Source organism: Cynocephalus volans, chromosome 2 (assembly GCF_027409185.1).
Source record: "Cynocephalus volans isolate mCynVol1 chromosome 2, mCynVol1.pri, whole genome shotgun sequence".
Classification (NCBI taxonomy): domain Eukaryota; kingdom Metazoa; phylum Chordata; class Mammalia; order Dermoptera; family Cynocephalidae; genus Cynocephalus; species Cynocephalus volans.
Genome location: NC_084461.1, coordinates 114,192,780 through 114,217,320, shown reverse-complemented (window position 1 = coordinate 114,217,320; position 24,541 = coordinate 114,192,780). Strand labels below are relative to the sequence as shown.

General features: G+C 34.8%; 1 protein-coding gene across 1 annotated transcript in view; it reads right to left on the bottom strand.

The window, feature by feature from the left end:
- ADAMTS19 (ADAM metallopeptidase with thrombospondin type 1 motif 19) overlaps positions 1 to 24,541 on the bottom strand; it is a 265,672-nt gene that overhangs the window by 2,890 nt on the left and 238,241 nt on the right. The window lies entirely within an intron of this gene.

Here is a 24,541-nt window from a genome sequence, read left to right as displayed (position 1 = left end):
TCAAATGTACCTCCTCTATGAAGGTTTCATATTATTCCAGCTACCTCTTCATATTTATGCAAATATTTATGGATTAAATCATATATCCATTCACTGAGGATACAGTTCAGAATCATGTGGAGAGATTTTTTAAAAAATTATAGATTTTAAGGCATAAAATTTCTAACTTAATACACTCATGTGGGTCTGGGAATTTGCATTTAAAATAAAGTATCTAGGTGATGATGCTGTGCAGCCTGAGTTTGGAAAATACTAGTCAAAAGCATGTGTTCTGTATTTAAAGCTAATTTGTATTGCTTTTTTTCTTTAAGCAGTACCTTTTAATGCATTTGATTGGTCTCCTTAGCTAGACAGTTAAAGGCTCATTGTCATATCATGTTCAATAAAAAATATCTACATTTCAGGGATGAAAATAGATTATACAGAATGAAGGAATTTTATGTGCCTGTCATTAACACGAATCTACAGATAACTGATCTAAGTTTTACTCTGTAAATATTTCCGCATGATAGTCTCTTTGTATCTGATGAATTCTTAGCTTTCTGCAAATAGCAGATCAAAGAACCACTAAGATGTTATGTTCCTTTAAACCTGACTTTTCATCTTTAACTTCTACAGGATCTGAATGTTTCTAGTTCATTGTAAACTTTATTATAATTTATTTTTATTGTTTGCTTATTGAAGTGTAATTGATTATACATATTTGTTGGGTACAGAATTGGATATCAATACCTGTGTACGACGTATGATAATCAAATCAGGATAATTAGCATATTCATCATTACAAAATGTAATTATTTCTTTGTGATGAGGACACTTGATCTCCTCTCTTCTAACCATTTGATAACATGCAGTAAATTAATGTTAATAATAGATGCCTAGCTCAACTATAAATCAATAGAACTTATTTTTCCTATCTAGTTGTTTTGTGTCCATTATCAATTTCTCACTATCTCCCCACCCTCTCCCCCTTTCCTGCCTCTAGTAACCACAGTTCTGTTCTCTCTTTCTGAAAGTTCAACTTCTTTTCATGATGTTCTTTCTTTCTTTCTTTCTTTCTTTCTTTCTTTCTTTCTTTCTTTCTTTCTTTCTTTCTCTCTCTCTCTCTCTCTCTCTTTCTTTCTTTCTTTCTTTCTCTCTTTCTTTCTCTCTTTCTTTCTTTCTTTCTTTCTCTCTCTCTCTCTCTCTTTCTTTCTTTCTTTCTTTCTTATTTAAAACTATTATAAAACTATTATTGTAACTGTTTGACATGGCTTTTCTCCCTTAAAAGTCTTAATCTCAATACCACTTTATACAATAGATATACTATAATTACATAAATAAAGACATCATCCTTCTTAGAAAAATATTTTCGTGAAAATGCAAAACAGTTAAACTAAAAGTAAAAGTTAAAGGGTTAAGATTATATAAAAAAATACTGTTCTAGTATCTACTAAAATTTCTGTAGATCTTGAAAGCAATCACAATGTTTGAGAAACCAAAAGAATAACAGAAGCTTTAGAATAGATAAATTGACTCTGACGTAATTAAGAATTCTCAATCACATTTCAAAGAAGCCTTGTAATCAGTCACAGACGATTCCTGATACTTTTGACTAATCTTATATAATCAACTCCAAAGGACATGAGCAAACTGAAGGAACACTCATTTTTCAGAATTACCAAAAATAAAATAAAATAACTATAGACACAGGATAACTCAGAATATATAATTTCAGCAGATAATGGCTGGAATAGTGTCTTTCATAAAAATTTGGGAAACTTAAAGTTTCTTTCCTTAAAGAAGTTCTATAATTCATTTAACTAAGATGGTGTAGTTTCTTTTGAAACCAATAGAATAAGCTTTATTGTTAAATGGTTTGATAGCCTTAGAATCTAATTTTAATTAGAATGCTTTAATAATAAAAATATTAAGCTCTTACTAGTAATTATTTTTCTTATGAAATATAACTTGGTAAAAATTTTGTTACAAATGTGTGGAAAATAAACTGATATTTGAAATGAAACAACTGAAATTTACAGTATTGTCTAAACTAGTTATTACTTTTATTATAGAAGATGATACTAAATAATTGGATATTTTCTCAAATGATTTCACTATGATTAAAGACAGACAGACATGAAAAGAAAAAGCCAAAATAATTCTGGTTTTGAAATCAGGAGACCTGGCTTCTAGCATTGTCTCTAGCAACTAATTAACCTGGGACTTATTTTTCCTTTTTGTTATGGCATTGCAGTAGATCATAGCTACAGTTTCAGGTCTAAATTGGTATCGAAGTAAAAATTCCAGATAATTTATTATTAAAAGTCACTATCGTCTAGAAATTTTTAAGTGCTGAAGCTACATAAGAGTAAAGACTCTAATCTCATTAAGTAATTATTTACTGTGCCACCTATCAGTGGTATGACAGAAGGTCTGTCAAAGTCTTAAAATTATAGTTTGCTTGAATGTCCCAGAATATTCTGTCATTGACTGGATTTTCAAATATTTATTGACCATCCATTATGTTCAGGGTCCTGTGCAAAAATAAAAATAGCAGAGATTATTTGTACTCTGAATCTGATTATTTTATTCAATAAACTTTATTAAGGAAACACAATGACATAAAATAGATGGAGTGAGAAGCAGATTCCTAACCACCACAGAAACTGGGCAATTTCATCCATTGTTAGCCATTTGTTTAAATATAATATTTAAATAATCAGTTGCACTACAATGCCACTTTACTGCTTTGGGATCAAAGAAAACCAATATTACAACTTCTGAAAGCTTTATACAATACTAACAGTAGCTATGATTTCTTCAGTATTTACTATATGCCAGGAGGCACTGTGCTAGAGGTTATATTTATTTTAATATTTCATATGAAGCCCGATAATAATACAACTATTATTATCACTTTTAAACAGATGAGAAAATAGAGGCTAAAGTAAGTTAAACAAATTTCTCAAAGTTTTACAGCTAGGACATGCTGGCATTGGAGTTTGAACTTAAAAACTTTCTTCTTTCCTCTCTTTCTTTCTCTCTCCTTCCTTCCCTTCTCCTTTCTCTCAGTCTTTCTTTCTAAAAAATTTTAAGTCTTGCTCTCCCTACATGCTATCAAGTAAATTTAAAATATATTCGAAACAAGGCAGCATGATAGGCTTCCATTAAAGGCCAAAGTGCTAAAATGTCAACATTAATTTGCCAGTAACTGGTAAAGAAACCCAGGGTATACTGGAGAACTTGCCATTGATACTTTTTTTTTACAAGGAAAACTTTTTGACTAAAGTATTTTTAAAAGAGAGACTTGTACTGTCTGATAAATACTCTGTTCCCCAAACTACTGCTCCTAAGGACCTTTGAAACAAAGCACCTCAAAAATCAACTCCATCAACTAAAAGTCCCTAATTCTGAACAGGAAACACAATCATGATGTATCAGGTTTACTAGAGTGAAAAGCAAGTAGTAGGAATCTTTAGAACAAACTTAAACAGCTTAGGAAATTGTTCACGATAATTTTGAAGTTAAACAGATCTTTTGAGAGAGATGTAACAAGGCACAAGGAAAACTGATATTGGTAATCCCTCCTCTCCACCAAAAAATAAACCCCCAAATTTCTAAAAGTAAAATTTTACTTAGTGAGATTCATCATTTCTATTTACCTAAGAAAATTATGATCTTCCCTGCAATTAGGTGCACATGAGTAATGCATTTAGATAATTTCATCATAGATTTCTCTTACAATGGAATATATCTTTCCTTGCCCTGAGACATTAGTGACAATTCCTAAGACTGTATTACACTATTTCTATACTGCAGCTCACATGTCCAACACTAAACATGATAAGAGAAGATTCTCAATAATTTAAACAGTTTGGAATATCAAAATGATTAGGGAAATAGTTTAGTAAGTGAGAACTACAAATACAAATGTTAGCAAAGCAACTTGGTAACAAAAGGCTTCATCTTTTAAAATGAGATATATATTATCAAATCTTACCGTTTCCATTATCTAAAACTTTATTTCCTTTCTGTCATTCTTTGGCCGGGTAATAAGAGGTGATTGAATTTATTTTCCCTAAGAAAATTTCATCCAAATAAACTAACTGAAAGGGAAATACCTGGGGAAATATAAGCAATGTCTAAGTTTGTGGACGTGTACAGTAAAAGTTTACTTAACTCAAATGTTTATGTTTTTTTCTGAAAAATGACCAAGAATGATCTAGTAATAGAATAGACATGAACTCTTAGACAGTTATATTTACTAAGTTAGATGATAGTACTCAGTAGATAGGGTTTGCCAGTACTAATAATAAAGACAGGCAAGGCTAAGATGCCAGAATGATTTGGCAAATTTGTAGATTGCCCTTAATGCAAACAAATGAGGGGAAATAGAAATTTGCAGGAAATAAAAACACTCTTAAAAAATTCTTAAGAAATTCTTAACCATGCCATCGTAGAAACAAAAAGATGAACTCTGAATGGCTGAGAAGTCCATCTCTTGGACACGGCAAGGTGTGGGATCCTTTCCCCTATCACAAAAGATGAATGAGTGGTGAGACATTACCGAAGAGTTAAATTGCAGGAAGAAGCTGAACACGGAAATTTCAGTCCTGACATAGTATTATTTATGGCATTAATAGAAAGTGTTGTTAAGATTGTAGTTTAATACTTCGAAAATACAAAAACATCTTGTAGAAGGTGCTAGTGGAATGGCCCTTTAACTTGAGACGTTTGCTGATGTCACAGTTTTGGTATGTTCAAAAGAAGTGCGTGTGTGCTGTTGAATAACTGTGGCCTGATCAGATTAATGTTTTTCAAGTCAAATCTGTTGCATTTTAGGAACAGAGGATCATTAGATATAAATTAGCACAATGGTATAAAGAAATTTTTGATGGATCATATGCTACATAGAAGACAGGAATGTATTCTGTTGACAAATTTTCATTATTATAAGTAGAAATATTCCTTTTATGATATATTCAAATATGTTTATAAAGAATCCACATCTTTTAAAAATAATCTACATGTATTTTTTTCTCACAGTTTTTATGAACACTACTATGCTTACTAGGTATCCACTAAATCCCAATGAATGACAGCAAATAAGCTCTACAATATATTCAAATGAGTACAGAATGTTTAATTCAAGGAAAAGGGACAACACAAGCACCAATAAATTTATATGGTGCCCAAATGAGGGAAGAGGCTCTTCCAGGCTGTCCATAGTTCAACTTGAATCTACTTTTGTAAAGTATGAAATAATCTTTCTGTCACTGAAAATTTGGAAATTCCATAATGGCTCATGGTATAACTTTTGCCTTATCATGTCTTTGACAAATCCGCAAAAGGATATTGCTGTCTTCCAGATCAAGAAGTAACCTATGCACTTCTGGACAACTTAATTTCACTTAAGAACCCTTTATAAGTGGGATATTCATAAATACCTCTTAACTACTCTTCTATTTAGAGAAGAGACACTCATTCTTTCCACTGATTTCTGATTTTTGTGCTGCTTCTGTGCTCCAGGGTTCTGAGATCCAATGGATCCATTCTGAACGCTAATTTTGATGTTTTGTGCTCTTGCTGTCCAGCAAGCAGTCAACAATTATGCTATTTTCCTATATGTAACTTGCATAAACAACTAGGCTTGAATTGTGACATTGAGTCTTATAATTCTTCCTTTGTGAAAATAAAGATTTCTTAATGCTTCTCAGAGTGAATATGAAAGGAAATGTATTTATAAATACTGTTCTAGAATTAAAATGTATGATAGGAGCTCTGACTGACTCAGCACAAAAGAGCTGAAAAGAAAAAAATGATAAATATTTTAGTGTTAGAATGAAATACTTTCAGCTTTTACTTTAATCATATCATTTAAAAAATATGCATTAAAATAATGACTAAATCTACTTATCTAATAACCATAGTTATAGAAAATATTCTATAATTATCAATTAAGTTATAATTTAAACTAATATGTGATTTTGAACACAGGACTAAAAAAATACTTCCACATCTAGTCTTAGATATTGAGATTCTATGGTAAAATGTCAAACTTTAAAATTATTGGCTAAATGCTTGTTTCTACTTTTCATTTCAGGACTTCAGACTGTCTTGGTGCCAGCTAGTGATTTGCCACTCTGAATATTTAGATTACTTAAATTTGGGGACCATATGAGAAATTATGGTATAAGTTTGTAGACTTAGGTTTTTAGATCAAGTAGTTTTTTCAGTGAGTTTATGGAACTATTATTAATCTGCACATGTTAAACACAATCCTAAAGGAATTGTAAAATTCAGGCTGTAAATCCTATAAAATATCATCTTAAAGACTTTACCAAAGAGGCAGAAAACCCAATAGTAAAAATACCATTATAAGATATTTATTTAAAGTTTTGTTAGATAAAAAACCTAACAAAACTAACACTGGTCTATTTTTGAGTTCTTTAAAAACAACTTCAGTATATTTAGGGGTTAAAAATAATAATTCTCACACTTGGCCAGCACAGAGATTACCCAAGATTCCTTACTTCTAGACTGTGCCAAAGATATATATTTTGGAGAGAATGTGTTTTCTCCAGGCCAACAGCTAAGGAAGGCTCTGTAATGCTTTACTCATTTCCAGCTGGCCTCAGTATGAAATAGGAATTCCTAAATTAAGGGAAAATTGTCACTGGCAGAGCTCACATGTTTTTTTTTTCCCCCTCAACCAATATAATAGTCAATCTTACAGAACCTGATATAATCTATTAATGATAAGTGCCAGTCTTACAAGGTTAACAGCATTGACTTGCGTAATTTGTCTTTGGGAAAAAATGGATTATTCCAAAGTGGTTTAACAAGAGTGAAGTAGCATTCACAGTGGAGAGTGGACCTCATAAGGAAACTAAATGATGACTTCTATTGGAAATTATTAGCGCAGCATTCCTATTCATTTATGTATATGTTTGGCAGTTACATCTTTCAACTTTTTAATAAAGTGAGTGTGAAACAAGCAGCATACTAAAGAACAAAAGTTAGGTTTGTTCTTTAAGATTTTCTATTTATTTTGGTCAGTGTTTCAGAGCCTTAAAAGTAGTTCATCTGTCTTATTTAACACGAGTGTTTGGAATTGAATCCGTTCGTAGAGGTCAGACATTTGAGAGTTTGTGTGTGTGTATGTGTTTAATTAATTCATTTTGGGGGGGACTTCTAAAGTTGGAATTCGTCTTGTCTCTAATAAAAATGTTTGCGTGTAGTTATACTAAATCAAGGAAATGTGTGTGGCACAATCACAAATTGCTTACAAATGATTTAGAGAGGACAGAATATGTTGTGAAAGGACTGTCAAAATAATTTTAAAAATTATTTTTAAGTATAAAAGTATACATTGATCATCACAACAAGGGAAGAAAAATAAAAGGCATTTTGCACTAAGAGGTAATTAATAAACATAAAGTCTTGGGCACACCTGCAATTCTGCCAGAGCTCAGCCCACGAATCACCAGGTTGCAGAAGTGAAAAAAGTTTATCAAGATATTTCTATTTTATTTCCGTCATTCCAGTGAAACATCTTCCCACCAGAGAGGACTTTTTAGAATGGCAGAGATTAAATTTCCTTTTGAAATATAATACCTTCCAGGTGTGTCCAACAATTCTGTGTCAAAATGGATCAGATCCTTTTGCGGCCATGTAAGTCAGAGAAGCACGTGTGTTTTTTTGTTTTGTTTTGTTAAGTAAAGTCTTGATGTAAAATAGCACAGAGAAAATGATATAGCTACCTTTAATCTGAAATAGACCACGTATTTGCCAGTTCACAAAGAAAATTCTTAAGTGAGCTTCGCTTCATCCACGGTGTCTCTTCTAGGTTACATAATTGTTATCTAACCTGATGGTGGGATTTCAGCCAGACAGATTCAAGAGGATGCAAAAGAAGCCTGTCAGCTTCCTTGAAATTCAACCTTTGGAACATTTTTGCCTCAAATATTCAAATAAGGGTGGATTTAATTTTTAAAAATCACATTTGAGTTACCATACAGGAAAAGGTGAACGGAGTCATATGGTTACATAAAATTATATTGATTAGCTTAATTTTCCTGAAAAATATGTTACTAATTTTTGTCATAAAATACATAAAATATTTTATTTGTTACAGAATTAGAGTAAGAAAAATCAAACGGGGCCATGCCACAGAAGAAAAGAAATATAATGCTTAGATATATTATTCATTTTTTTCTTACCTGATGAAAATATTTATCAGTCATTTATTCAATAAATATTTACTACATATAGTACAGTGTTCTGGTTGGTGAGAAATTTGTGAGAAGGGTAAAAGAGTTAAGATGTCCTAAATGAGGGGCCGGCCTGTGGCTCACTTGGGAGAGGGCGGTGCTGATAACACCAAGGCCACACGTTTGGATCCCTATATAGGGATGGCCGGTTTGCTCACTGGGTGAGCGTGGTGCTGATAACACCAAGTCAAGGGTTAAGATCCCCTTACTGGTCATCTTTAAAAAAAAAAAAAAAGATGTTCTAAATGAAATAGTAGTAATGTAAGACAATAAATAATTAATGGAGAAAAAAATAATGCAGTCAATAAGTGCCATGGAGTTCTGAGGCTGTCATTTATTGAGAAATTAGGCACTTGAGCTGGTGCCTTGAAGATTCGCATAGCTGGAAAGAACACATTCTAGGCAAAGAGAACTGTATCAACAAAGGTGTGAAGTTGTAGCAGTAAAAACTGTTCAGGCCTGAGCATGACTTGAGTTAATGAAAATGATGAGACAATTCTGAATTGGTAGGTTAGGTTTGAATATGGAAAGCTTTAAATGCCAGGTTATCTTGTAGTTGACAGTAAAGTCAATGGTGATTCTCTGGAAGTATTTAGGCTATAAGAAAGAATAAAACCTGGGCCGAGCCCGTGGCGCACTCGGTAGAGTGCTGCGCTGGGAGCGAGGTGACGCTCCCGCCGCGGGTTCGGATCCTATATAGGAATGACTGGTGCACTCACTGGCTGAGTGTCGGTCACGAAAAAGACAAAAAAAAAAAAAAAAAAAAGAAAGAATAAAACCATCTCTTGTGAATGGATGGATCTGAAAGAGGAAGAATATAGGGGTAAGGAAATTGTTACTCCAATCCTGGTGAAAAACTCAGAAGGAATTAAAGTGTTATATTGGGAATAAAAAGCAACTGAGGCAAAACCCTACTTGTGTATAGAAGGATAAGTAGCCCCAAGGATAGCGTCTAGATTGGGTAGCTGGGGAGACGATTGTGACATTTTTCAAGAAAAAGGAAACTGGGAGTGGGCTATGGTTTGAAGAATAAAATGAGGAATTTTGGTTTAAATAAACAAAGTTTGAGAAACTACTGGAATGCCAATGTCACTCCCCTGGGGCAAATGAAATTTGAGCTGAGAACAAAGACACAGGACCCTCTCAGCTCCCTCTAATTCAGTCCCTGTCTCGCTGCACATTCTTTCTTGTTTCTCATGATTTTCCTCTCGCTCCTCTGAATAACCCTTCTTCAGTTCCCTTTGCTGGCAGCCGCTTCTTCTCTCACATGCCTTTAAAGGTGGGAGTTTCTTAGGGATGCATTTTTTTTCTTCTCAGGCCACACTCCCTCTGTAGGCACACTTACACTTTAAATACGTAAACACCATCTAGATGTTGATGAGTCCAAAATTTGTATTTCCATATCATACCTCTCCTCTGATCTGCCTATTAGACCCCAGTATTTAACTCTTTTATGGGCACAATAAACAAAGTCTAAAATAGAATTCCCTCAAACTTATTCCCTGTATTAGTCCATTTCTGTTACTTACAACAGAATATCTGAAACTGGGTACTTTATAAAGAAATAAAATTTATTTCTTACAGTTTCTGAGGCTGGGAAACCATCCAAGATCCAAGATCCAGGGAACATAGATGGCAAGGACGTTCTTCATGTTGGTGACTCTCTACAGTAACTCAGGGTATTGTGTGGCGAGAGTAGCAAGAGAGAGCTAACCTTCTCACTTGTACTTTAAAGCCATCAGAACCATGGCCATGACAACTCAATAACCTCTAACCCATTAGTCCATGAATGTATCAATATAATCATGAGGTCACAGTACTCAAGATCCAGTCACCTCCCAAAGGCCCCATCCTCCATTACCATATTGGTGGTTAAGTTCCAACATGATCTTGGGGGACATTCAAACCACAGCACTCCCCCTCCAGGGTTTCCTGTCTCATAATACGTAACCCCCATCCATACAAGTTGCTCAGGCCAGAAAGTAAAAACCGTCCTTTTTTCACCTCTCCTTGCAAATAATCAACCTGGCTCTGTCCATTTTAACCTCATAAAAACTTCTCAAACTCAACCATTTCTCCACATTCCCACTGACACTACAATATAAATAGTGAGCATATATGTAGTTACTGTGTATGTGACATTATGCTAAGAATGTTCCATGAATTATTTCATTCAAGTTCATAAATTTATTTGAAGAAAAGATCTGTAATTCAAACCAGGGCCATCTGATTCCATATAGTGAGCTATCTTTCCTCCTATAGTTCCAAGCCCTTTACCTCTCCCTAGAAACTACAATATTCTCACAACATCTCCCTATGTCCATAACATCAACCATTTTCAGTATTACAGCCTGAAAAAAATATAAGAATTAAAAACATGTGAGATTTTTAAAAATTCCAGATAGAAACTGTTAACAAGTTTATAAAACTAAAAGTAGTATATAGATATAGTAGAATTATAATTACAGAAGGTCCTTCTCTCTAACATTATTCAAATAGACTGTTCTTTGTATATCTGTGCAGATAAATTTTAATTGGTACAAAAAGAACATATGTACATAACCTCTGTTGATACTATATAACTTTTTCTGCATGGTATTTACTAACTTAATAGTAGGCTTGGAGAAATTTCTCATCATCACATATGTATCTACAAATTTTTTTTTAAAGTTATAGTATTCCACTGTTTAAATATAGCATCATGATTTATATACTCGTTGTTGGACATATAGATATTTTCCAAACTTTTGTTGTCTTAAACAAGGCTACAATGATGAGCATCTTCGTAAATCTGGCTAGCAAATTAGATGAGAACATTCGTGGGCAAAATCTTTAGCAATGGAGTTGCCAAGTCAAAGAATGTATGCATTTCAATATGAGGTGGGTTTTTTTTTTAAACCTATCAGATTGGTGTCAAAAAAAGTTCGACAACATACAGTCTTAGAAGTGGTGTGGAGAAACATATGTAGAAGCAACTGGCAGAGCTGAGTGGAGTCTGCTCCCTTTAGGGCGGGCTTTCTGGTTGCCCCATGGTATCCCTCAACTATTTCTCCCATGTTGCCTCTGTGTGTGTGTGTGTGTGTGTGTTTATGTCCAAACATATTAATTTTATTCATTATGCTATATAGACTCATACATATTCTGTCCATTGTATACAGCTTATGGCTTTATATTTTTCTACCACATTCTGCTGTTTGTGTTTTGTTTTCTCAGGCAGACCCTTCATTTGAAGTAATTCAAAATACTTTTCCTTGGGATATGTACATCACTGACATTGGATTATTACTTTTACCTGCACACTTAGAGAATTTTGAAATTCAGAGAAACCTATAGTCGCTTTGGTCCGTTTTCAGATGTGGGGATTGAGGCTTGGGGGCCTAAGGAGCTGTTCCCTTGCAAACAAGATCAGCACTGGTCTGCTTCCTGGCTGTGAGAAGATTGAGTGCCACCCAGTCACGCTGAAACAGAACCTTAAGGCCAGAGCCCAGGTTTCATTTGGATCAATGAAAACGATTAAAACAATTTTCTTTTTCATTACGGTTTGTATACAATACCCCATGTGCTGTCCTTCTAACTGGATGATCATTTGTATAGTTTTCTTGCATTTTAAAGTTGTCTTTCTCTGGTTATCCTGGTAATCTGGTTATGTCTATCTCTGGATAGCCTCTGGTATTTAATAAACATATATTTTAATATATCTAAGTAAAAAATACTCAATGTCAACACTGCTGATTTTAATTTTATAACATTTGTATCAAATTCCAGTATATTTTTTTCATGCTGCTGTGGATTGATTGAATTGTGTCCCCCAAAGTCCAAATATTGAAGCTTAATTCCCCTTGTAACTGTTAAGTGTGGGAAATCCTGTTATGCTAATTGAAAGGAAAGGCCTTGAAGAGGTGATTAGATTGTAGGACCATGTTGTACTGAATGGATTTATAAAGGTGGTCAGGGGCATGGTTTTGAGTGCTTTAAAAGAACAGCACATGAGAGTTTAGTCTCTTTGCTCCTCCATTTTCTGCCATGTGAGACCCCTGGGTCACTGTTGCCACCACTAGATGTGTTCCCTGGACTTTGGACTTCTCAGCCTCTGAAACTGTAAGCAATTAATTTTGTTTTCTTACAAATTATCCAGTTCCAGGTATTTTGTTACAAACAATAGAAGTAGACTAATACACATGTGAACCTCCTTCCCATTCTCTAACACGCACTCGTGTTGAGGTTTACTGTCACAAAAATGAGATTTGACATGCTCCATGCTCCATACCTCTATAAAGAGTATCAACAGTAATTTTTAACTCAGTCACATTTATTTACTGAATTACTTTCAGACATGATTTTGAATGTGAAATTATAGATTCTGTGGTATGCTGCACAGAATACTGATTTAAAGTATTACTTTAAAAGCCTAATAATTTTTTTAGAACCTATCAAGAAGACAGTATTGTTAAACCCTGTGGATTTTATTTTTAAAAGAAATATTATTTCTCTTGTATTTTCCAATCCAAATGACACTAAACATGTTATTACATATGCATTTATTATTATATATGCGTATGTTATATACTCACACACACATATATAAAGATAGAGAGAGAGAAAGAAAGGAGGGGAAGAGAGATACTACTTCATTTTCTCTAAATTATAAATTTTCTTTAGATTGAAGATATATACAGATCGTATGTGTGCCTCATTCTTAGGCTAACATATTTCTGCTCTGTTCAATCATGCTGACCAAATGCACTTGACTATTTTCAGCAAACATTTTATAAATTCAATTTTTTATTTTTTTATATCAGATGGCAATAAATAAGACTCTCAAGAGACTTTAAAAATAAAAATGATAGCAACGCAGAAAAAAGTCTCCCATTCTCTGGCAGTGTAAAGAGACAGAGGCAAAACAATTTGACAGCCAATAGCTTGGGGATTTTGTGCATGGTTTTTCCACATGCAGTGATGAGTAGCAGGTTGTAGAAGTGCTCAGTGGATGTATTTAAGCAACAAAATAGAAGTCTTTCTTGGGCAAAGGCATCCTCTTTATTATTAAGAAATTTCTTTGCTGTAAGCAGTTTTCAAAGTAAATATTCCTGTAATGCAAAATATCCTTTCCTTAGGATATCTTGGGATAGGTTTCCTCAATGTCCAAATGCTTGAAAACTAAGTCCACAACGTTTGACTTCTTTAATTGACTGATTGATCTGAAAATGACAGATTTCAGTGTAATAGTTTCATATTTGTTTATGGGGTACCTGCTCAAATTTTCCTGTCTTATAAGATTATTTATAACTACAAAAATTGTATGGAGTTATTTTTTCCAAATATCAATAGATCTGTAGCATAATTAGAAAATAATGCTGGATAGAAATGCTAACCCATTTCAAGAATAGCTCTCTAGATTATAGATAATTTCAGTTTGGCTTCAATCTACAAATTTCCTCTAGCCAGAAAAAACATTTACACTAGTCTTTGATATTTGAATAATCTGATGAGAGGTCATCAAAGTGTATTATGCTGAATAACAAACTAGCAACATCGTCGGCAAAAGTGATATATGGAAAAAAGAAAAGACAAAAGAGAAGTACTACAGTCTCCTCCTCAAATACAGAAAAATGTTAAGGTATCTGAAAAGTTCTACAGCAATGAGCATTTGCTTATCTTTGCTTAATGCCAGCATTACTGGTACATGGAGACCACATGCCAAGGAATGAGCTTTCCATAAAACATAATTGTGGGAATGCAAATCTAAAGAATTCTTAAATTAACATGAATTTAGTATTATGAAAATGATGACACTTTTTATCCCTAGGTATGCTCTCTCTCTCTGGAAGCCCAACACACCACTGCGGTCTTTCTTTCCTTCTTTCTGGAGTGGGGGAAAGGGAGATGGGGAGGGAGGTCGGGAATAATTGGGTGGGGGACAGGGTATAATCACAATTTGTAGTAATGGGCATGCTGCCAGTATGGATCTGGCCATCACATCTTGGGCACAAGTGGTGACAATCAGCTTTGTAATTCATGAATATTCATAATCAATAAAAATGTACTATGCAAAAAAAAAGAAAATGTGCTTAAATTTACTGGGGTTTACACCACACTTTCAAGGCTGTAAGTTCACTTATGTGTGGAAAATGATGAAATAATACCCCTTAGAATAAGGACTGTGTATAAACACTAAAAGATACATTTTTCCGTAAATTTAAAGTAATAATTAACAAATTATTTTGGGAAATTTTAGTAAAAAAATAGTTGATCTCTCTGTAAGAGAAATAGAACAGGAGAGAAGAAAATTAACATTCCAGACAATATATTGAATTCTTAATACACTACTATGATGTCATTATGCCATACTTACTACACAGATTTAAAAATGTACATTCATAAAGGCGGGTATATTTCTGTATACAAAAAGAGCTGGGGAGTGATAGATCAATGATTCAAAACCAGGTTTCTGTGAATCGAATATCTGGATTTTTTTTGTTTTTATTCTACTAGCTGTTCCTGAGAATATAAGAATGACTATAAAGTCTTAAATATTCTAAAAAAATTAAATAAATAATAAAAATGATGACATATAGATCTTTGGAATATACTAATTTTACTAATAAGTCCACTTGACACTATATTTGCTCCATTATAACACTTCTAATTTTATCCATTCTTTTATTCTCTAGTTTCAGCTGATACTTAACATTTTCTATTTTTACATTCTACTAGAGTATTTAATATGATCATTTGCTGTTGCTGCTAATTATTTCCTTAAATTTGAATAGGAAATCCTCCTAACAAATGATTGAGGTTCCATCTACTAATCTGTAACAACCCACCTTGTTTAGTTGTACTAAAATTATGAAGCTATACATACCCTCATTTGAACTTTGGGACCCCCTGCATGCTGATTTTAATTGGCATGGGGTATACCCCAGCATTCCGTCAGTCTAGATATGGGGGAATCCACGGTCCTAAGGTCCTAGCCTGGCCATGAGGCAGCAAAAAGTTCCTCCTTTGGGATTTTTGAATCTGGTGCTTTTTGTCCCTTTTGACAATGCAAAAACACTAGGCTGCAGAGATACATGATGCATTGTTATCTAGTCATTTAGTTCAGGATATTCTTGATTGTATCAGATCAAGGATTGTTTCTTTAAGTTTCTTTCAAAGACTCACGAGTTTTCCTTCAGTAAAAATAAATGTCCTAAATGAATATTCATAAGTTTCTACCAACTGTGATAAGTCACAATCACCACTGTCAATATGAATTTTAAGTAGTGACAAATTTCCATACAGAAAATGAAAGACAATGGTCAGGTCAAAGACCCTATAAATTTATACAACCTATTAATTTTTTGAGAGCTTCAACTTCACAGGCTCTATCTTTCTAAGAATCCATAATAACAATGGTAAAAATAAAATAATGTTTTCTTCAGGATATGTGAAACGGTGCAAATCAAGACACTTATACTGACTGCTAGCCAATCTGCATAAAGATAAGGCTCAAAATGACAGGGTAATAAATCTTCTATTTGTCTTTCTAGATTTGTTTTAAGTATGTTGGTGAGGAATATTTTGTGAAATTGTTTCTTTGTTCTTGCATTTGTCTGTTATGGTTGTTTTGATTCAATATTTATGCAACATGAAAACTTAGGGTTATAATGCTTGATTATGCAAAGCACACTTAGAGAGTTGGTATAATTTACTTAATTTGTACATTCTATTTTTCAGCCTTTTAAAAAAAAAAATAGAGGTAGGAAGATGGCGGAATAGAGGAACCCAGGGCTCATTCCTCCCAAAGATGAAGACCAGAACAGGCCCACCACCACCATCACCACACTCACCAGCGACATTGTTGGGCCCCAGGACCATTACCTGACTTTCTACAATGAACTTTGCCCCATCTCTTGCCACTGCCACCTGAAGTATGGATCTCACCATAGCTGTTACTGGCAGCCATTCACACAGCCACTATAGCAGCAGCCAGTGTGGCTGCACGTGGTACCCACACTGTAGCTCCTGCAACACAGCTGCCACCAGAGGCAGCTGTCCACACCACTGGAGTCAGACCAGCTTAACTGGCCACATGTGGGATCCCCTGCTAAGCAGTAGCCAACCCAGCAGGAGTGGGATCCCCCAATGCTGCCACTGCCGTGAGCTGTCCATTTTACTGCCACACCAGTCAGACCAGCTGAGTATGGGATGCACTGACACCACCATGCATTGACACAAAGAAGGTCACGAATGGAGCTGCTGAGAAGAGGTAAGCCAGCGCATGTGTCCAGTGGCCCAACAAACAGGGAATTATGCTGCTCCCCCTGGTTGTGCACATGTGGGTGTGAGCTAATTTTGCAGTGCACAGGACTGCCTTGACCTAGAGGGTACAGAAACCCAGGATAGCCAAATAGTGTACAGAAGAAACATCCCAGCCACCACCAACCCAACACTCAACTAAGGAAAGCAAAGACCCAGGAAAAGTTTCTGCCTACAGGAAAGAGGAAAGAGAAACCCTGACTGGGGTCACCCATTCAAGCTGAGGAGCTCCAGTACACCCCAGTGTACCCATCAGAGTCTTGGACACTAGCTGAGGAGCCAACAAGACTGCTCAGGGCCACCCACCTGGCCAAAGAGTGACAATGCATCCAGGATCTTTGCCCCAAAATTTGGGATCTTGCCAATGTCCTTGACAGCCCAACACACTGTCACTAACTACAGCAAGGAAACACTAAATGCCCCAGTGCCTAAGCCATGGAGGCACTCACAGGCAACTCTGACGTTGAATACAGCTGAAGTAGCCACATGGAGACTACTCTACTGCATCTACCCAGAACCAATACTAAAACACCCTGCTCAATGTCAATATAAAACACACCTACAAGTGGAAGTCTCTCTCCTCAGATCCCACTCCAGAGTAATAGAAGAAGCAACTGCTCTACCAGCTGACCAGACATCAATGTATAGATACGAGACATGAAAAAAATGAATATATGACATCACCAAAGGAATACAATAACTCTCAAGTACCAGACCCCAAAGAGCAGAAAAACCTTGAAATGTCTGAAAGGGGATTCTAAGCAACAATCTTAAGGAAACTCAATGACATGCAAGAAGACCCAGTTAGATGACACAACAAAATGAGAAAAACTATCCAGGATATGAAGGAGAAATATACAAAGAGATTAATACCTTAAAAAAGAATATAGCAGAGCTCCTGGAACTGAAGGATTCATTCAACAAAATAAAAAACTCAACTGAGAGCTCAAGCAGCAGGGTACAGCAAGAAGAAGAAAGAACTTCTGATGGTCTTTTTGAAATAACCCAGGTGAAAAAAAAAGAATTTAAAAAGAATAAGAAAATCTATGAGAGCTATCAGAGAACCTGAAGTGAGCAAACATCTGAATCATGGGTGTTCTGGAAGGCGAGGTAAAAGGAAGACATTGAAAACACACTCAGTGATACAAAGCAGAAAACTTCTCAGGTACTGAAAGAGATAAAGACTTTCAGATCCAGGAGGCTCAGAGATCCCCAAACAGATTCAATTCAAAAATGTCCTCTCAAAGACACATTATAGTCAAACTGGCAAAGCCCAAAGACAAAGGGAAAATCCTAAAAACAATAAGAGAAAAGCATCAAGTCACCTATAAGGGAATCACTCTCAGATTAACAGAAGACTTCTCAGCAGAGATTCTATAGTCCAGAAGAATATGGAATGATATATTCAAAATACTAAAAGAAAAAACCTTCCAGCCAAGAATACTGTGTCCAGCAATGGTATCCTTCAGAAATGAAGAAAAAGTATATTTTACAGACAAACTAAAACTACAGGAGTTCACCACCGCACAACCTGCCCTACGAGAAATCCTCAAGCAGGTCCTGCATCTGGAATTCAAAAGATGATAATCACTACCATGATTACACAAGAAAGAACAAATCCAACTGGCAGAACAAATATGCAAATGAGAAAGAGAAAAATTATATTTCGCCACTTCCAAAATCAACAAACACTGAAGATAAACAGTAAAACGAAAGAAAGGGACCAAAGATACTTAAAATATCCAAATGAAAATCAACAAAATGCAAGGAGTAAGACAGTACCTTTCCATAATAACACTAAGTGTAAAAGGATAAAACTCCTCACTTAAAAGACACAGAGTGGCTCACTGGATTAAAAAGCTAGACCCAACTATATGCTGTCTAGAAGAGACTCACCTCATCTGTAGAGACCCATACAGACTAACAGTGAAGGGACGGAAAAGATATAACATGCAAATGGAAACTAAAAATGAGCAGGAATAGATATTCTTATATTAAATAAAATAGACTTTACCAAAAAACCATAAAAAGAGAGGCAAAGAAGTCTATTATATAATGATGAAGGGATCTATCCAGGAAGAAGACATAACAATCATAAAAATCATATATATGTACCCAGCACCAGAGAACCCAGATATAAAGCAAACACTATTAGACCTAAAGAAAGAGATCGATCTCAATACGATAATAGTTGGGACCTGATCACCCCTCTATCAGCACTGGGTAGATCATGTATGCAAAAAATCAACAGAGAAACTCAGAATTTAAACTACACTTCAGACCAATTGGACTTTGCAGACATCTACAAAACATTTCATTTAACAACTAGAGAATATATATTCTTCTCATCAGCACATGGATCATTCTCCAGTATACACCACATGTCAGGTCACAAATCAAGTCTCAACAAAGCTTAAGAAACTAAAATCATTTCAAACACATTTTCAGATCACAACAGATTAAAACTAGAAATCAATAACAAGCAAAACTCAAGGAACTATGCAAATACATAGAAATTAAACAACATGCTTCTGAATGACCTATGGGTCCAGGAAGAAATTACAAAGGAAATAAAAAACTTTCTTGAAACTAATAAAAATAAAGACACATCATACCAAAACCTATGGAATACTCCAAGAGCAGTTCTAAGAGGGATGTTTACTGCAATAAACACTTACATCAAAAGAATAGAAAGACTTCAAATACACGACCTAACAACCACACCTCAAAGATCTAGAAAAACAAGAATAATCTGACTCCAAAATTAGTATGTGGAAAGAGATAATTAAGATCAAAGCAAAACTAAATGAAATGGAGACCTCCAAAAATGACACAAAAGATCAATGAAGCAAAAAGTTAGTTTTTTGAGAGGATAAGTGAAATAGACAAACTGCTAGGTAGACTAACTAAAGAAAGATGAGAGAAGACCCAAATTTAAAAAAATCAGAAATGAAAAAGTGACATTACAACTGATACCAGAGAAACACAAAGAATCAAGAGACTACTACAGCAACTATACGCCAACAAATTTGTAAACCTGGAGGAAATGGATAAATTTCTGGACATGTACAACTACCAAGACTGAACCAAGAAAAAATAGAAAACCTGCAACAGACCAATACCAAGCAATGAGATTAAAGCAGTAATCAGCTGTCTCCCAACAAAGAAATGTCCAGGACCAGATAGCTGAATTCTACCGAAATTTTAAAGAGGAATTAATACCAATTCTCATAAAACTATTCCACGATATTGAAAGAGAGGACATTCTCTCAAACTCATTCTATGAGGCCAGCATCACCCTGATACCAAAACCAAAGATACAACAAAAAATGAAAACTATAGGGCAATATCTTCAATGAAGATAGATGCAAAAATTCTCAATAAAATATTAGCAAGCAGAATACAACTACAACTAACAAATTATATAGCATAATCAAGTGGGATTCATCCCAGCTATGCAAGAAAGGTTCAGCATACACAAATCAATAAATGTGATACACCACATAGACAAAATCAAGGACAAAAACACTATGATTATCACAATAGACATAGAAAAAGTACCTGACAAAATTAAACAACCCTTCATGATAAAGACACTCAACAAATTAGATATAGAAGGAAAATATCTCAACACAATACAAGCTATGTATGATAAATCCACCACCAATATGATCCCAAATGGGGAAAAGTTTAAGAACAGAAACAAGCAAAGGATCCTATGATAAAAGGAGGTGGCATCCTTTTAATATAGTATTGGAAGTACTCTTATCACTCCTATTTATCACAGAATTGGAAGTACTAGCCAGAGCAATTAGGCAAGAGAAAGAAAGAAAGGGAATCCAGATTGGAAAAGACAAAGTCAAACTGGCCTGCTTGCAGATGACATGATCCTACATAAAGAAAAACCTGAAGACTATACCAAAAAACAGAGCTGGTAAATTATTTCAGTAATGCTGCAGGATACAAAATCAACATGCAAAAATCAGTAGCACTTTTATTCTCCAACAACTAAATACCAGAAAAAGAAATCAAGAAAGCAAGCCCATTTATGATAGTTCATAAAAAAATAAAATACTAGGAATTATTTAACCAAGGAGGTGAAAGATCTCTACAATGAGCACTACAAATCACTGCTGAAAGAATTTAAAGAGGATACAAAAAAGAAAGATACTCCATGCTCACAGATCAGAACAATTAACATTGTGAAAATGTCCATTCTGTCCAAAGTGATCTACAAATTCAATGCAATCCCCATCAAAATACCAATGATGTTCTTCACTGAAATAGAAAAAACAATCCTAACATTCATATGGAACAACAAAAGATCATACACAGTCAAAGCAATTCTGAGGACCAAAAAAAAAAAAAAAATAAGGAATAAAGAAAGAAAGCCAGAGGTATTATACCACCTGACTTCAAATTATATTAAAAAGCTATAATAACCAAAACAGCATGGTACTGGCATAAAAACAGACACTCAGACCAATGGAAGAGAATAGAGAACCCAGAAATCAACCCACATACTTATACTCAACTGATCTTTGACAAAGGCAACAAGAACATACATTGGGGCAAAGGCTGCCTATTCAATAAATGGTTCTGGGAAAACTGGACATCCATACATAGAAGAACGAAACCAGACCCATACCTCTTACACCATATACCAAAATCAACCCAAAATGGATTAAAGACTTAAATGCAAAACTTGAAACTATAAAACTCTTAAGAGAAAACATAGGAAAAACATTTCAGGAAATAGAACTGGGCCAAGACTTTGTGAATAAGACCCCCAAAGCACAGGCAACAGAAGAAAAAATAAACAAGTGGCATTATATTAAATTAAAAACTTCTACACAGCAAAAGAAACAATTAACAGAGTTAAAAGCCAACCTACATAAGGGAAAAAATATTTGCAAAACATTTATTCAACAAGGGATTAATTTCCAGAATATTCTAGGAATTCAAACAACTTAATAGTATAAAAAACAAGTAACCTGGTTAAAAAATGGGCAAAGGAACTGAGTAGGTATTTCTCAAAGGAAGATGTACAAATGCAACAGACACATGAAAAAAGGCTCAACATCACTAACGTATGGGAAATGCAAATCAAATGAAATATCATCTCACCCCAGATAGATTGGCTATTATCAAAAAGAGAAGAACAAATCCTGGTGAGGATGTGGAGAAAGGGGAATCCTCTTACACTGTTGATGGGGCCATAAATTAGTGCAGCCATTATGGAAAACAGTATTGAGGTTCCTCAAACAACTACAGATAGAACTGCCATACGATCCAGCAATCCCATTGCTGAGTATACACTCAAAGAAATGGAAATCATCATGTTGAAGGGATACCTGCACTGTCATGTTTATTGCAGCTGTCTTTACAATAGGCAAGAGTTGGAACCAACCTACATGTCCTCCATCAAGGGATGACTGGATAAGGAAAATGTGGTATATACACACAGTAGACTACTACTCTGCCATAAAAAAGAAAGAAATTCTGCCATTTGCAGCAACATGGATGAACTTAGAGAAAATGATGTTAAGTGAAATAAGCCAGACTCAGAAAGAAAAATACTGCATGTCCTCACTTATACGTGGGAGCTAGAAAATAAACAAATAAATAAATGGGAAAAAAAGAAAGATACAACAATCACAATAATATGTTGAACTTTCAAAAGGAGAGAACAGAACTGAGGCCACCAGAGGTGAGAAAGGGGTAGGGGGAGGGGGATTCATGAGAAATTGGTAAAGGGCACAAGAACTGATTGCATTGTGTAATGATGAATATGCTAATTATCCTGATCTAATCAGCGCATATTATACACAGATATTGATATTCAACTCTGTACCCCACAATTATGTCTTATCAATTATGTTTCAATAAAAAAATTAGAATGCTAACTACTCAAGAATAGGAACACTTACTTTCCCATAGTCATTATAGAGTCCTAGGACAACATAATATATCAAGTATATTTCAATAACATCAGTAATACGTGTGATAAAAACTTATTTTTACTGGAAATATGCAGGTCTTTCATAGTTATGAAAATAAATTATTAAGCAGTCAATATATTTTATTTTTTTCAGCCACAACATTGCTTCCAGAGAAGATGCATAAAAACTGTAAAACATCACTTTGATATCTGTAACTACATGAAAGTAGAAAATCTTCACTGTAAGAATGACCTCAACATAAGTAGAATTCCCATTTACTTAAATGTAATTTTTATAGTTGTTGGGAAAGTGGAACAATTTGGTCAGGCTCCCCTCTCCTCGGAGTAAGTGCACCTGCAAGGGTGCCCACCCTGCGTAGCCATGTTTCTTCCAGACCTGCAGCTTCCAAGGACAGTGTGGCTGGTTACCTAGCTCATAGACCTGCGTGAAGAGATCTGGTGACCCAGCCTGGCATGGAGGAGTCTGGTGACCCAGTCTGGCATGTGAATGGTCTGTGACCCAGTCTGTGAATGGGCTTAAGGGGTCTGTGAGCTCCAGACCCAGCCCTGGCTCAACCAATGGCCCAGTCGGTGCAGGATTACCAGCAGGTAAAAGAGCTGCAACAACTAGCATGGTCGCTTAGCTTTACAGTAGTTAAGAAGGCATGTATTTAGGCTAATATATTTCCACTATCCAATAGAAAGAATTACCTTAGTTTTCAGATTCTTCATCTATCTAATTCCCTTCTATTCAATTGGACGTACTGAATATAATTGTAGTTTCCTGTTACAGGATAAGTTAAAAATGACTCATTACACTTCAAGCTTTATATCTACCATTTCTAAACAAAGACATACCCAGCCTGCTGTATAATTAAATTATCCAGAAGTATTTATTGTGCTTCCAGCATTATTTTGGATTATGTCATCTGAACAAGATTTATAATCTCTTGTCCAAATACCTATTAATAATGTCATAATTTGATGTGTGACCAAAACTATTAATTTTCCAGAATTTTGAAGGACTGAATAAGTTGGAATTGTAGAATATGAACTGAATCTAAGAGTAAATCAAGAATAATTACGTGTAATTCCAAGGTGTCTGGTTTCTCATCAACATTTAGTTGAATAAGTATAAAAACTTTTTAATACCACATGAAAGAGTTGACTCTATAAAAGCTTCACAAAGGATCAAATTCTGTGTAACAAGTAAATAAAACAATACTCTTTTATTTCCTCCTCTACTGGCTTCCAATAGTAAAAATCAGAAGTTGTGGAAGTTCACATAAAGGCAGAAAGGTCAAATTCAGACAATATGTTATTTCACTATCAGGAACTATGCTATTTTTCAAGTCAGTTTTCCATGCTTAGGACAGCTTAAATGAGTGAATGCAGATTTATATTGCTATGTAACATGTGGGTCAAGTTCTGCTCTTCCAGGAAAGATCCTAAGGCCATATCTGTATCAGAAACATAGTCAGAACATTGCATATAATTGGGTCAATAGTTAGCCAAAGCCACAGCAAAGCTGCCACATTGTGTGTATCATATTTTTTGCCAACATTCTTATCTCAGTGAAATAAACAAGAAGATTATTCAACAAATGCTGCATTACATCTACTTAGAAATCAGAGGTAACAATTTTATAACATTGATTTCTCTTTCAGTGTACCTGGATCGATTTCTTCCCTCTCAAGACCAGAACAATTTTTTCCGCTGTTTACACAAAACCAACTAAAACATACATGCTAGAAATCATTTTGCTGATACAAATGCAATGGGCATAGTTTAAGGCATAAGCCATGCTGTCAGTCATTAGTCAGTCTCCACACAGTTGGTAATACCTTTGCCCAATAGTAGTCAATGATTTTTCAGGCAGTGGGAGAATCCAAGAATATATTCTCTTTTGATTTTCCTAGTGATACATCTTTATTATTAAAGGAGAAGCAGGTTTTCAGTGCTAGACTTTATAGATTGAATATTCCTGATTAAAGCCAATCCAAGGCTTAATTTTAAATCCACTTAGGTATTGGTATTTTTAAAATAT